The 14560-nt window shown below is 32.6% G+C and overlaps 1 long non-coding RNA gene across 1 annotated transcript; it reads right to left on the bottom strand.

Moving 5' to 3' along the window:
* Nucleotides 1–13205: 13205 nt before the first annotated feature.
* On the bottom strand, nt 13206–14151 carry LOC131051010 (uncharacterized). Its single transcript, XR_009107065.2, has 2 exons — nt 13896–14151; nt 13206–13777 (listed from the first exon to the last, which is right to left on the bottom strand). It is a non-coding gene; the product is annotated as an uncharacterized LOC131051010 (long non-coding RNA).
* Nucleotides 14152–14560: the final 409 nt, after the last annotated feature.

Below are 14560 nucleotides of genomic sequence, written 5' to 3'. Positions count from 1 at the left end.
GGTTGAAGAGTTTGAAGGATGTTTGACCACTAGGGTCAAGATTATTGTGACATTGTATTATGGAGGATCCACCACAGTGGAAGAAGCCTTATTGGGTGTTGAATTGCAAGAAGTCATTCAAGGCGAATAAGAAACCTTGCTAGGAGATTTTGTTGCCATGGTAGTGATAGGCTCTGCTTCACAAAAGCCTCATCTATGTTAGAAGCATATTCAATAATTGGAGAAATATTTTGGTGACACGATTTAGCCCCAACCCACCAAGTGCCCCTCCTCTTGGGATAAGTAGAAATTTTGTTGCACTTTGATGCACTATGCCCAATGCAATAACATCTTTGATATCTGAATGGTATTCCTTCATAATCAATTTCAAACCTTATTGTAGAATTTGATTTCAATTTCTGAGGGTGAAGGTTTGAAAAGATCCATTTCAACCAAAATGTGAGCAAACGTGAAAGATTTTTGAATAGTGAAAGAAGATTTAGAATTGGAAGATGTAGACCTAGAGACAAATTTGCCAATGGAATTCGTGATTACAAACAAGTAATAGGAACCCCAAAAATGCAATGGAAGGTTGGGTAGGTGTACCCAGATTGGAGATGTAGTTAATATTTCAGAAAACGGATCATACCCCAAAAACCAAGGTTTCATGCACAAAATGGCATCATCCCCATCCATGGACCCTTTTGCAACAACAAATTTTTGTCTTTACAAAGTGCATATATTACATAAAAGAAGCCCTTCGTACAAGGACTAATACAAATCTCACCATCGAGAATAGGTTGCCACTTCTGCCTAATCCATTAATTTAACTCACTAGATTGGGCAAAAAATCATCAAATCAAGAAATCAAGATATGCTTTGTGTAAGTAACTGCATCCTCACATGCTTATTTATTTAGACCAAGCAAATGGACCTTTGCATCTTTGAGATTTGAAGCATAATCCATCGATCCAATGCAGGAGATAGAATGATTACTTGAAACCCTAGCGCAAAATGATTAAATATGATCCTTGTCACCCAAAGGAATTGGTTTTGGGCATACATTTCCTCCACCATTGATCCCCCCATTGCTCTGAAATTTGTGAGCAACACAAACCCAAGGCACATGAGAAACTAGAGCACCCTCCATAACAACACCAACTCTAAATACAGGGTATCCAGGAGATTTGGGAGTAGACCAAATTGATGCCCTAGAGGAAGAATGTTTGCTAGAGCCATCATTGGCATGAAAAAAAGCTTATTTTCGATTCAAAGGAGATATTGCCCAAAGTAGGGATGTTTGGAGCCTTTGCGCTAGGAGAATGGAAGCCAAAATGTGCAGAGTGATTGCTCGCATAGGGAGAAAAGCCACTATTCTTATCATAAATTCTAACTAAGCGTAGAGCAAGAGATTTCAAGAGTGCCATCCTTGTCTTTGAAAATAAGAGCAAATAATTATTAGATACACCATATGTCCAATCTTATTTGAGATGAGGGATGACATATTAGCCCTACTTGACAACCCCTTTTGAACTCCCTCTTCTCTAACCCTCCCACATGATGTACTCCCATCCGCCTACTCCTTGCCTTATTTTTTATCTCTAGCCTTTTATCCTTTTTCATTTAGTCACCTTCCCTTGTTTCTTTTCATTTTAGTCTCCTTCCTTTGTTCCTTTCCATTTTTCTCCTTTGCTCTTTTCTACCTTGATATGTGTTTTGTTCTTCTCTTTTTATCTTGTTTCTTCTTAAATTTTTCTTTTTCAACTATTTTCTTTTCTTTAGTTTGGTTTTGTTTATCAATTTATTATTTATTTTCTAACCTTGTTTAACTTCTCGGGTGTTCTTTTTTTTTTCATTGATTGGTAATGGGCTGAAGTCAATAAGGTGTACATACCCTACCCCCTTGTGGGATTTGAACTTGTGACCTCTCTTTCAAGAGCACAAGTTCTCCACCACTAGGCCAACTCAAGCTATACTTTTGTTTTCTTGTTACTCTCTTTTCTTATCTTTTAATTTTCTTATTAATTTTTAATATTATTTTGTGTTCTTGTTTTAATTTTGTTATATTATAATATTATATTACTCTTTTTTTTTTAAATCTTTACTTTTTTGTTTCTTTGTTGTTTTTCAATTTATTTTTTTGTTTATTATTGTTCTTGCCTCTTATTTTTGTTTTTCTATTTATCTTTTGTCATGTTATAATTATATTATGTTTAAGTTCTTTACTTTTTGTCTATTTGTCTTTTTTTTTTAGATTCATTTTAAGTTTATTTATTATTGTTCTTGTTCATGTTTTTATTTTGATAATATTATAATATTATATTACAATATAAACATTATATTATAAAAAATTAGGTTCTTTGTTTTTTAATGATAAAAGCAACAAAACAAGGTTGTTGATCCTATATAAAGACAGACCAAATAAACAACAAAATTGATTTACAATTCAAAAATTCACCTTATAAACGATGATACAAATCAAACTAATGAATTTCAAATTTTAAGCCTCTAAAACCTATACATCTTTAGCACTTCGTGTTTTCTCTTTTCTTGTCACAAATATGAATAATTGGTTCTAAATTTAGGTTTATTTGTTGTTTCCATGTTATTTATTAATTTATTTTAAGTTTATTTAGTTTGTTCTCTTGTTTTTTTTATTACAAAGCAGTGTTGACTAGGGCGCCAACACTTTAACATAGTTAGAGACTATCCACATCCAAAAAAACACAGACCCAAATTAAACACAACTGCCCAAATCAAGGAGGAGAAAGAACATCCACACCTTGATTGGGGAGGGAATGGGAAGGAGGGAGAGACCTACCCTTTCGCGTACGACATACAACAGTCCAAGCAATGTTGTCCCCAGTATCAACATGGGGGGATCATTCAGAGAGGGGTCCTTAAGAAAAGGTCCAGTAAGATCATCCTCAATAGGCAATATGAGAGTCATAGTAGAATGAACCTATTCCAAAGCAGGAGTAGCTTGAGGTTGCAGAGGAGCAGTAGCAGTTCACCGAGGGGCCATAGAGCCAGACTGTGCGGTCTCAGAATTTGAAGGAATGCCAGAAGGGTTAGTAGGTGTCTCCTCCCCCATTCCCTCCAAAAGCTCCTCCAAAGCATAAATAGTTAAATGATCAAGTGTAGCATCCTTCCACCAGGTCACAACTTCCTTGCATCATAAAGTAGAGTAGTCTGAAGCCAAGTGTCTAGTAGAGAAGCACCTTTGGCAATGGAAGGGGAGACCCTCAAAGTCCAATGGTTGTGTCCATGGCCTATCCTCGACCATGAGCACCACATTAGTAGGGAGAGGAGAAGCGATATCAATGTTGACCAAAATGCAAGCGAAGGTGGAGTGGCCCATCGAGGAGGTGTCATCATCCACCATTAGGAAGCGACCAATGAAGTTCCCAATAGCCTCATAGCAGGATTGTTCCCAAAAGTGCAAGGGAAGATTCAAGAGACGGACCCACACAGGGAGAACATTGATTGGCTCTGTGAGGGGGTTGAAGGCAGTGGTCTAGGGTTTGACAGAGAGAGGGTAGGCATCCCAAGCCCACAACTTTCCCAAATCAAAATCCCGATCAACTGAAGAGGTAAAGGAGGCAATGAAAAATCCTTTAGCACACGAAAATAGCTCAATATTGTAAGCAACCAAGGGTTTCCAAGAGTTACTTACCCAACATTGAAGGTCTGGAAGGGAGGGCCAGAGTCTAGAGAATCTGTACACCAGGGCATAGTGTTGATAGAATCCTATGTTGTCCACAACATCTTGCCCGCAGACAACCACTGGGGATGACTTGACACAGGGGAGAGGACGAACACTCTTGGAGGCTGCAAATTTCGCCACTCGAGCAAAGCTTGGCCTACTAACAGGCAGAGGCATGGACGAGGCAACATCAGAAGTAACCTTACCAGCAAAAGTAGCCACACCACGAACCAAAGCAGAGGCCATATAACCCATGGTAGGATGGGGTAGAGTTGTAGCCACAATAGAGGAGGAAGCGAGCCCACTAGTCAGGAGGGCAAAGCTCTCCACAGCAACCGCGGTCGAGGGTGCACGAGCAAGGTGATCTGACGGCCCAACCAACACACCCAAGCGAGCAAAGGTGGGAGGAGGCAGGCCAGATGAGGGAGAATTCAAACCAGGGAGAGCGGGGAAGCTATTGCGCGTCAACATGTTTGGAGGATTAGGAAAATGTTTTAGTTTGTTCTCTTGTTTTAGGTTATTTTCATCTTCTTGTTAATTTTCTTGCTTTACTTCTTTCTTTTAATTTCTTGTCTTTCTTCTTGTTTTAACTTTGTACTAACCTTTTATTCTCACTCACTCTCTTTCTTTCCTCTTGTTCTTTTCACCCTTGTGTCTTTTTCTTTCAACTTGCACTCTCTTTTTCTCAAATTTTACATTTATAAAGCTATTTTGCATTCTATTTCTCACATAATCCTATTCCTGACGATGAATCACTAAGAGTGATTTAAATGTCAAATAAAAGTACTATAAATTTTATCTTGAATATTATATCTACCCTTGAGTGAAGTTATAAAAATGGAGGATAAAAGAGCATCTCCCCTTCATATGAATGTTAGAATTTTAACCTCATTGAAACATGATTTTTGTCTTTTGGATTTTTTTCTCTATTCCTTTACATGGGTTTATGTATAAAATCAAGGTTATATTTTGGGAAGCTTAAATGCATGTCTTTATTGAAAAAATGATGATTATATGAAGTAGGTATGCTCTATCAAATAGAAATGTGACGAGTAATTCTAATGTGAATCTTGTTGATGTCTTTGGGGGTATTAATATGTGTTGAGAATAACAATGAAGAGATTTTGCCTCCTCGGGTTTAACTATGCAGAGTATATTGTTATTCTTGTTTTTGTTGCACCTTTTTTGTTCATATTAGTTCTATAATAATTTTAATTTGCCTCCATTGGTTTTCAATGTTAATATAAATAATAAAAGGACTTTAGATGGTTTGGAAAGCCCAAAGCTTTTAGTTGGCTCTTTTAAACAAAAACCTTATATATAAAATAGTGGTAAAGGTCTTGTCAAAATATGAGGAGAGATCAAAAGAATGATGAGGAGAAGAGTGGCTATCCACTGCATAGAAGCAAGAGATTTGTCATCATCATGAAAGGAGTCACTCGATTGAGAATTGGGAGCATGCATAGCTAAGTGATCTTTGTTAGCATCCTTCCACTACATAGTAGAGCCCTTAAGATTCGAGAGAGGACAATCCATAGCTTGGTGACCAATGGAGAAGCATCGACAACATTGAAATGGGAGGTCGCAATAATCAAGAGGTTGAGTGGAAGGCCTATCTTGAACCATCAAAACCACATCCCCATGAAGTGGCTTAGAGATGCCAATATCCATTAGCTAGGGAGCAAAATTAGGGTACCCCATGTAGTAAGTGGAATTGTGAACTTTTAAGAAGTGAACAGTAGAGTTGTCTATGGCGTCATAACATGAAGCCTCCGAAAATTGCATAGGGAGGTTTAAAAGTCTAACCCACATTAGATGCACACTTAGTGGCTCAACAAGAGGGAGTGCTCCCCCCAAGCCCACAGTTGACCCAACACCATATTTTTGTCCTCAAAAGAGGCAATGAAAAACCTTTTGTATAGGGAAAGAGTTCAATCTTATTTTCCATAAGGACTCCAAGAATCTACCACCCATTTGTGACGATCAAGAAGAGAAGGCCAAAGATTGAGGAATCTACGACCCCTACACTGGTAGAAGTCCTCATTTTTCACGACATCCTAGCTACAAACAACTATTAAGGATGATTTAGCATAGCAAAGAGGATGATATTACTCCCTCAAGGGTTGATCAACACCACAACCTACTGTTGAGAAAAGTTGTGTCCACCAATAGTAGAAGCAAGTTCTAGAGGAGGCATACATTGACATCCATGTCACTAAGAATAATGGGCAAGTTAACCTTAGTCGTTGAAGCAAACACATCAACAATAAAACCACAAATAGGACTAATAAAATGATCTTGTGCCAAAGAATCATTCAACAAAGCTTGAGGACATGGATCCCCAATATAGGCCAATGGTGCAATGACAAAAAGCAAGGACATTAAGCCTGCAACAAATGAGATTGCGCACATGACAAGCGAGAGCGAAGCCATTCAAACAGGAGGTTTGCGTAATGTTATCGATTCTTCTCAATCTAGTTTTGTAAAGGAGAGATATACTCTAGATAATTTGGTTATTACTTATGAATGAATGCATTTGGCTAAGGCTTCTAATCAAAATATTGTTATGGCTCTTTTGGGTTTTGAGAAAGCCTATGATAGGATCAAAAGGTCTTTTATTTTGCTTATGCTTAAGGCCTTGGGCTTTGGAAAAAAAATCTATAGAATGGTCAGGGTTTTGTTTAGAGATGCTTCTGCACAAATTAGCATCAATGGTGAATCATCGTACTCTTTTCCTATTCACAAGTCTATTAGGAAAGGTTGTCTTATGTCTCCTTGTCTTTTCTTTGGTATTACCAAAACTATGCATTATTTGTTTAGGGTTTTGTCATAGAGTCTTCTTAAAGGATTGTCTTTGCCTTCAAGTGATTTTATTGTTAAGCTATAATTTGTTTATGGTACCTCTATATTTTTTTATATGGTTGAAGATAACTTTAAAATATCAGATAAAATATTAGAGTTGTAATGTGTTGCTTTTTGTTTTAACATTGTTCATAAATCTAGCACTTTGTTAGAATTTTGCTTATCCTAAGTAGCTTTTGAATATGCATTAGATTTGTTATGGACCTAATATGATTATCAAGTATTTGGGTATTTTAACATTTTTCATAAATCTAGCACTTACTTAGAATTTTGCTTATCCTAAGTGGCTTTTGGATATGCATTAGATTTTTTATGGACCTAATATGATTATCAGGTATTTGGGAATCCCGTCCTCTTAATCCTTCTATGAAATCTGTGTGGGAGTATGTTTAGGATAATACTACTAATAAGATTTCGAAGAGGTGAATCAATTTGTTGTTCTTTGCGAGAAGATTCAAGTTTGTTAGAAAATGTTTTATTTGTTTACTATTTATTTTTTTATGTTGATTGTTCCCATTTTAATCAACTGAATAAGCTTATTAGAAAATTTATATGGTTTGATGGTAGAGGAAATAGGAAGGGCATGCTATCTTTTGGGAGGTATGGGTTTAAAAGATATTTTTAGGCATGGTGTCTCTCTTATGGTCAAGTGGCTTAGAGGATGGGATACCCAAATGCTCTAAATAGAATGGATTGCATTTATGAATTTATTCTTTTTAGTAATTTCAAAGTCAAGCCTTTTGGTTCTACTATAGATTTTTTTTACTTCTAAAGATAAGGTTTTAGGGTTTAGGTTTATTTGGTAGACCTTGATTAACAAAAAATTTATTGTCCTTTATTAGGGGTTGTTTTGCTAATTCTTGGTATAATAATCATTTAGAATCTATTGATAACATTCTCGAACATGGTAGAATGATGGATTGGGAGCTTATTTAGAATAAGTTTGATATATATGTTCAACAAAAGAGGACTTTTCAATGGTCAAACAATTTACTTCAAATAGTTCCTTTAACTTTAATTTTGGGGTGCTCAAGCACTTCATAGTGTTTGAGCTAAGAGATTAAAGAGGAATTGTTCAAATTATATAGAACTTAAGAATTAAGCTCATCATTTGTGAGGTCATATTGTGTCATACGTCTAATTCTTATTTGGTATACGATGAAGTTGAATCAATTGTGCAATTGTTTTTTGTTTGTCATTTATTAAGTTGGTGTGGTAGTGTTTTTTACCTTCTTGGACTTAACTATTTGGTAAAGCGTATATTAGTTGACATGATATTTTATATGGCAAGATCTTGTGTCTCTTGCTAAATTTTTGGATAGGTTTTGGTTTGTCGCATCTTTTCTATAGTTCTATGGATTATGTGAAATACTAGAAATGAAGATGTTTTTCAAGGAAGTAAACACACGTCTATTGAATTGTCTCAAAAAGATAGTATCTTGGTTGCCAATATTGTTGTTTCTAGGTGCTGGAAATGTGATGATTTTAAGTAGTTTGTTATTGGAAGCATACAATTTTTTATTATCATATTGTTCAACGGGCATGATACTTGATTTCATTTGTGATCATATTCAAAGAGGTATAGTTGGTTGGGATCTCTTCACATCAAGATTTTAATTTTGATGCTCTTTAAGAAGGTTCTTTTCATCCTATTTTTTGTTGTGGTTCTTCTGCCAAGCATTGTGCTCCAAATAAAAGAAAATATGTTTTAGTTGTTATTGTCTAAGAGTGATTCAAATATGAATATCTCCCTTTTGTTGATCGTTCCAATTAAGTTGTATCTCGATTCTTAGCTTGAGGAGTGTGTGAATTTTACATTTAAGTGTATGGAAAAGACAGTCTTTCCTTGACAAGTTGGATAAGAAGGGTTTTGGCAATGGTTCTTGTTGGTGTGAATGAGGCATATAACCTAACCACTTCGCCTTTTAGGTTCCATTGACACATGTTCAAATGTTAAGTTTACTTAGGACTTTAGGAATCTTTCTAGAAGTCTCTAGTACACGCATGATCTTATCCATTATTTCTCTCATAATATAGGATTAAAATTATTGTGAAACTCCTTTTTGAATTTTTGTTACAATTGTTATTTGATCTTTGTCTATCTTTGTAATAAATTGTTTAAGCAAGTTATTCTCGTAAACTATTTCCAATATAAAAAATAAAAAAGAATTATTTGTTTAATATATTTATTATTTAATATAGTTTGACAATTATTATTATTTTACTTGATTTTATTAGAATTATTTCAAATCTTTATATATATTGACGTGTCTTAGTTATTGGTCAAAAATAATTTTTAAATCTATATAAATAGAAAACACATAAATATTAAACATTGAACTCCAACATGTTACTTTTATTAATTTTATATGACTAAACTTAAATGATTAATTTGTGACTTTTAATAATCCAACAACATAAAACTATAAGAAGTATAAAAAGTGAGATAGTTTAATAATTCCACTATTTAATAAATTAATCATTTTGTTAGATATTGCACATTAAAAATTGTATAAAACTAACATTGACTAATAAATGAATGAAATGAACCCTAAATTATTTATCTAATTTAATAAGTCATTCTTGATCTAATTAAATAAATTCATAATTTAAATGAAATAGATATTTAGTTTCACATAGCCAAATCTTAAGCGTGTAGATATATGTAATAGCTTATAAATGTTTAAGTCTTGTTAATGCAACAAAATGATGAAAAAAATATGGTACTTATCTTTATAAGAAAACAACATATTGAAAATAAGATATTTATTATAAAAAATTATGTGAAACATGTCCTAGTTGATTTTCCTAGCTAGAATCTTTATGTCTTGCCATGATTAATTTTGAATGGATCTACAAATAAAGGACATAACTACATAAAATTAAATTAGCCTATATACTATATATTGTGTAGATAAGGCAGAGTAAAAAAGGGAAGATTTTTCCTCTTATCAAATTGGACTCTCACAAAAGTATAAATTTGGACAAATAGTGGTCTCCAATTTTCATTCGATTTGATTTTTGTTTGTGTTTTTCTTGTATTAGTGTATTTTTTATTTATTTTTTTGCGTTTTAATTTTCGTCTTGAAAAACCAATTCTATTTTGGATTTTTTTTTTTGAATTCGTGAGAAATTTGTTTTCTATTTTGATTTGGCTCAAATTTGTTGTTTCGATTATGACTAAAAGAAGTTTCAAATTTGATAAAGTGAAATTGTAATGAAGTGCATAATGGTCTATTATAGCAATGGTTTATGGTAAGCTTGCAATTTTGATTTCTTATAACTTCTTAACCCTCTAAATAAATTACCCAAACTATAACAAACTATGGATGTAACCATTACACCTACTTTTTTATGAAAGTGCTAATTGCGCCCACAAATAACAAAATTAATAAAAAAATGACCTCCAAAACAATGTGAAATGCCACATATAATTATATTAATTTGAAAATTGGAAATTAATTGCATAGAGAGGAGATAGCCAATTATTTATAGAAAAGAGGTGGCTTCTAATGTGTCCTACATAATTGCATTAATTATATACAATAAAGCTACAAGTGGTTTCTTGCACAATACACCTACATAATTATATCAAAAGTGGTAGACTATCATTATCTATTTGACACCACTACAACTTTCATATATATTAATGTAGTCTTCAACAAATAAAATCTCATCTATCTTCAAAATGTTAAAAAATAATTTATTTATATATATGTGAAATGATAACAGCTTCTATAAAAAAAATTGTAATAATAGAATAATGAACAAATCATCATTATGTATGAAAAAAATCATCTATAGTAAATTTATAGTAAATTTTGAGCTGAAAGATGAAGCATCTCTTTCCTTATTTTCTTATGATTACCTTAAATAATGACTTTTTCTTTGTAACATTTTCACTAATACACTTCTTCAAAGAGTCACTTTGAATAATATATACTCTTATTAGAGAGAAACTAAAAGTATTTTACTCATATAGTACTCACTAATTTCATCTATTACATCAACATACAAATGAGGATAATCATCATATATAATACAAGATAAATTTCTTTGTGAAATTAAAATCCATGAAAAAGAAGTTCAAAAAAGCTATTTTCAAAATCCATGAAAAAGAAGTTCAAAAAAGCTATTTTCATTTAGTTTGAATAATCTTTATACCACTCATAACAAGCATCTTTCCAAGTTTTTTTATATAATTGTTTCTTTTTTATAATTAAATTTTAATCATATAAAAGAAAAATGTATTCATAAAAAATACTATCCAATGTATTTTACATCTTTTATTTTCTTTTTAAACATATATTTTTTTAAATATGGTTTTGAGTTAAAAAAATATATATATTTGACTTTCAAATCTTTTATCCATTTTAAATGTTTTATATATATAAATGATGAGATTCCTAACAATATTAACAAAAGTTACAATTTTTATACGACTCTATTAAAACTTGTGGCAATGATATCTTCCATTTAAAAAATGACATTTTTTATTCATTTAAACCAAAATCTAATACCTATGCCACATATTATATACCTACATATACCAAAAACAACTATATAACAAATAACGGCAACACCAAAAAAGATAGGTTGCTCTTGAAAATATAGAAATTGATAGAGGCAATGCTTTTGCAAAAATGAAAACAAGATTTGATGGATAGAGGAGTAAATCCCTAGTTATAACAAAATGAATTTTTTATAACACAAATTACTACATAATCACAATGAATAAATATAACGAATCTAATATTAACGTTTATAAACTATTATATATCACAATAACTAGATACAATGAAACAACTAATACCTTCTCACACATATTACATACATAAACACATCAAAAATGATAAACTACCTACCATTATTTATATACATAACATAACTATCTAATTATAATGATTAGATACAATGAATCTACTAATACTTTTCTCACACACATATATATGATTCACACATATATATGATTCATTGTATCTAATCATATTATATATATATACCATTATTTATATACATAACATAACTATATAATTATAATGATTTAAATACAATGAATCTACTAATAGCTTTTTTAACATATATATATGTTATTCATTGTATCTAATCATATTATATATATAACACTTTTACCCACAATTCACAACTTACCATTAGCCTTACATTAAAATAATGACAACATGATCTGAATGGGCATATTTCACTTTTATTTATGAAAGGGACAGACTCAAGTTACAAGAATTGGTGGCCAACAAAGAAAGAGTGCAAAGTCAAACAACTCTTGAAGATAAGATGACTCATTAAAGTGTAAATTCAATGAATTGAGTCAATATTGATATTGATATTGATATCAACCGTCCTGGAGAATCTCATTGAAAAAGAATGCCCAATCTGACATCAATCTCCATCAGTAGTGCTATGTTGGGGTGGAGCTGCAGGTGGAGGTTTCAGACAAAAACTGATTCACCATTTGCAGGATAAGGTAGTGCTACAATCTGATTTAGTGGATTGAAGGGCCATGCTAATTCTGAGGCTCGTGATACAATCTGATTTAGTAGATTGAAGGGCCATTCTAATTCTAAGGTCATAAGTCATCAATTCAATTTATAAATTGAAACTGAGAAAGAGGCTTTTACTAAATATTATTTTTTTTAGAGGGGTCAATTTTGGTACGATTTTTTTTGGAAATGTTTTTGTTCTAGAGTTATGAATTGGTAAGGTTACAAATGATGGACCTCATACCTGTTTAATAATGCTGAGGTTTAAAAACCTGCAAACATATTGGATCAGTGAAGACACAAGCCTGTGATCACAATGGTCCAATGGAAGTTTGAAACTTGATAACCACAACAACAATATTACCACTTAACCACCACACTATGGAAAGAACCCAAATATCAATTAATTTACTGATTAAAGAATAAAAAAATTTCAATAAAAATAAGAAAATTATTTACTAATACTGATAGTTAAATGTTTAAACCATCTGATGTTTGAAATAAACAGTTCAGATGTGGAGGATAATCACCATTATGGATATTGTGTTCATAAAGCTAATCAGTATTATGGATATCATCTTGATAAAGGATAATCAGTGTCGTGGAACTTAGCAATTTAATAGGTATAAAGCAGTTATCTTCAGATAAGAATAACATGGTATGTGTGTGATACGGATGTTACATCTGGGCAATGAGTTTTAATATTCTGATCAACAATTTGAAAGGTAAATTTACAGATCTTTCTTAGCCCTTTTTATAACACAAGCGCATAAGGAGATTGAAACAACATCCAATTATCTATGGAAATATTGTAAACCATATAATTGATTTATCTAAGAATAAAGAAAGTGTTTACCATTCTGAATAAAAAGGCATAAGAAGATTGAAACGACAGCCAATTATCCATGGACAATACTGTAAACCATATAAATCAGATCTGTCTGAGAATAAAGAAAGTGTTTACCATTTTGAATAAAAAGGCATAAGAAGATTGAAATAACAGCCAATTATCTATGTACAATATTGTAAACCATACAACTGATTTGTCTAAGAGTAAAGAATGTTTACCATTCTGAAAAAAAAAAGGGCATAAGAAGATTTAAACACCAGCTAATTATCTATGGACAATATTAAAACCATAAAACTGATTTGTTTTAGAATAAAGAAAGTGTTTACCATTCTGATTTCATTTGATCTAAATCAGGAAAAAAACAAGTTGTCTGGGGCTACAAGCCAATTGAACTCCAACCAACATTCTGGTAGAGCCAATATACAAATTTCATGTTCATATGTACAATTGCAGGGAAAGAATAAGAGACCTCGAGCTCATTCCAAGCTCTCAAGATAAAGTTTTCATGAGGACAGAGAGAGATCAGATAACAACAAATAATCAACCCTCCGAATGGAGACAAAGGATAAATGAAAATGCCTTCATCTCCAAATACAAGAATCCCCCACAATCACAAACACAAAAACATTTGAAACAGCAAAGGGAAGGAACCTCTTCTTTCAAAAAAAAAAAAATTATCCAAAAAAGGAAAATTTCCTCCCAATTCACAACTGTTAAGTGCAGGAAACCCTCTTACTTGTCCTTCGATAAGAAACTTTCCCCAATTTGCTAAATTTCTTCTCCTGCAAAATCTTCTCCCCTTTACCTCTTTTCACGCCATCTTCGATACTGAAATTCCACTCACCCTCCGAGCACGGCTGTTCACAGGTCAAGCACAAATCACTGCAAACCAAACCAATCCAAACCCCCTTATGAATATACACAATTGTAAACCATCAGACAATGAAATATACAGTGTATATACACACCGCTGATGAATATATACAGTGTATATACACACCTGGGAAAAATTCCGAGGGTCTGGAGCTTGGCAGAAATCTTCGATCCGTTCGCAGCATCGGCCGTTTCCATTTCTAGATCAAAACAGCAATAAAACTATCCCGATAATCTAAATCAGAGACGATTTGACAGCGATGAACAATTTAATTCCTGGGTATAAAACCACAGATGCAAATTGAAGATCTAAAATCCACTGTTTTGAGATAAAACCGCTCAAATTGCAGCCCCGTCAACAATGATCATTTCATGGATTTTTTTGTTTTTATCCAGTCTTATCTCCGGCAATACCATTGGCGGCCGGCGGTTTTCCTCACCACCTTTTGAATGTCACCTCGCCATTATTATTATTATTATTATTATTATATAATATTTAAGCCAACCTGCCCGTTATTACTTACATTGGCATGAATACAACTATATTAATAATAATATTCCCTCTTAAGGTCAATTTTGATAGATGACTCCATTGAGGTTGGGATATCCATCCATCTTCCATAAATTTACCCAAAAGATGTTAAAAGAGATGTTTTTATATATTTTCTTATGAAGTATGTTGGAATAGGTATATGTGTCATTATATAAGTGAGATGATCTATTAGTTGAGCATCCTAACTTCGCGTTTTTCAAAATCTTATGTGGAAATTTGAAATCACTCCTAATTTTTTT

Source organism: Cryptomeria japonica, chromosome 2 (assembly GCF_030272615.1).
Source record: "Cryptomeria japonica chromosome 2, Sugi_1.0, whole genome shotgun sequence".
NCBI classification, from domain to species: domain Eukaryota; kingdom Viridiplantae; phylum Streptophyta; class Pinopsida; order Cupressales; family Cupressaceae; genus Cryptomeria; species Cryptomeria japonica.
The sequence above is the reverse complement of the archived record's forward strand: the minus strand, read 5'-3'. Positions and strand labels throughout refer to the sequence as shown.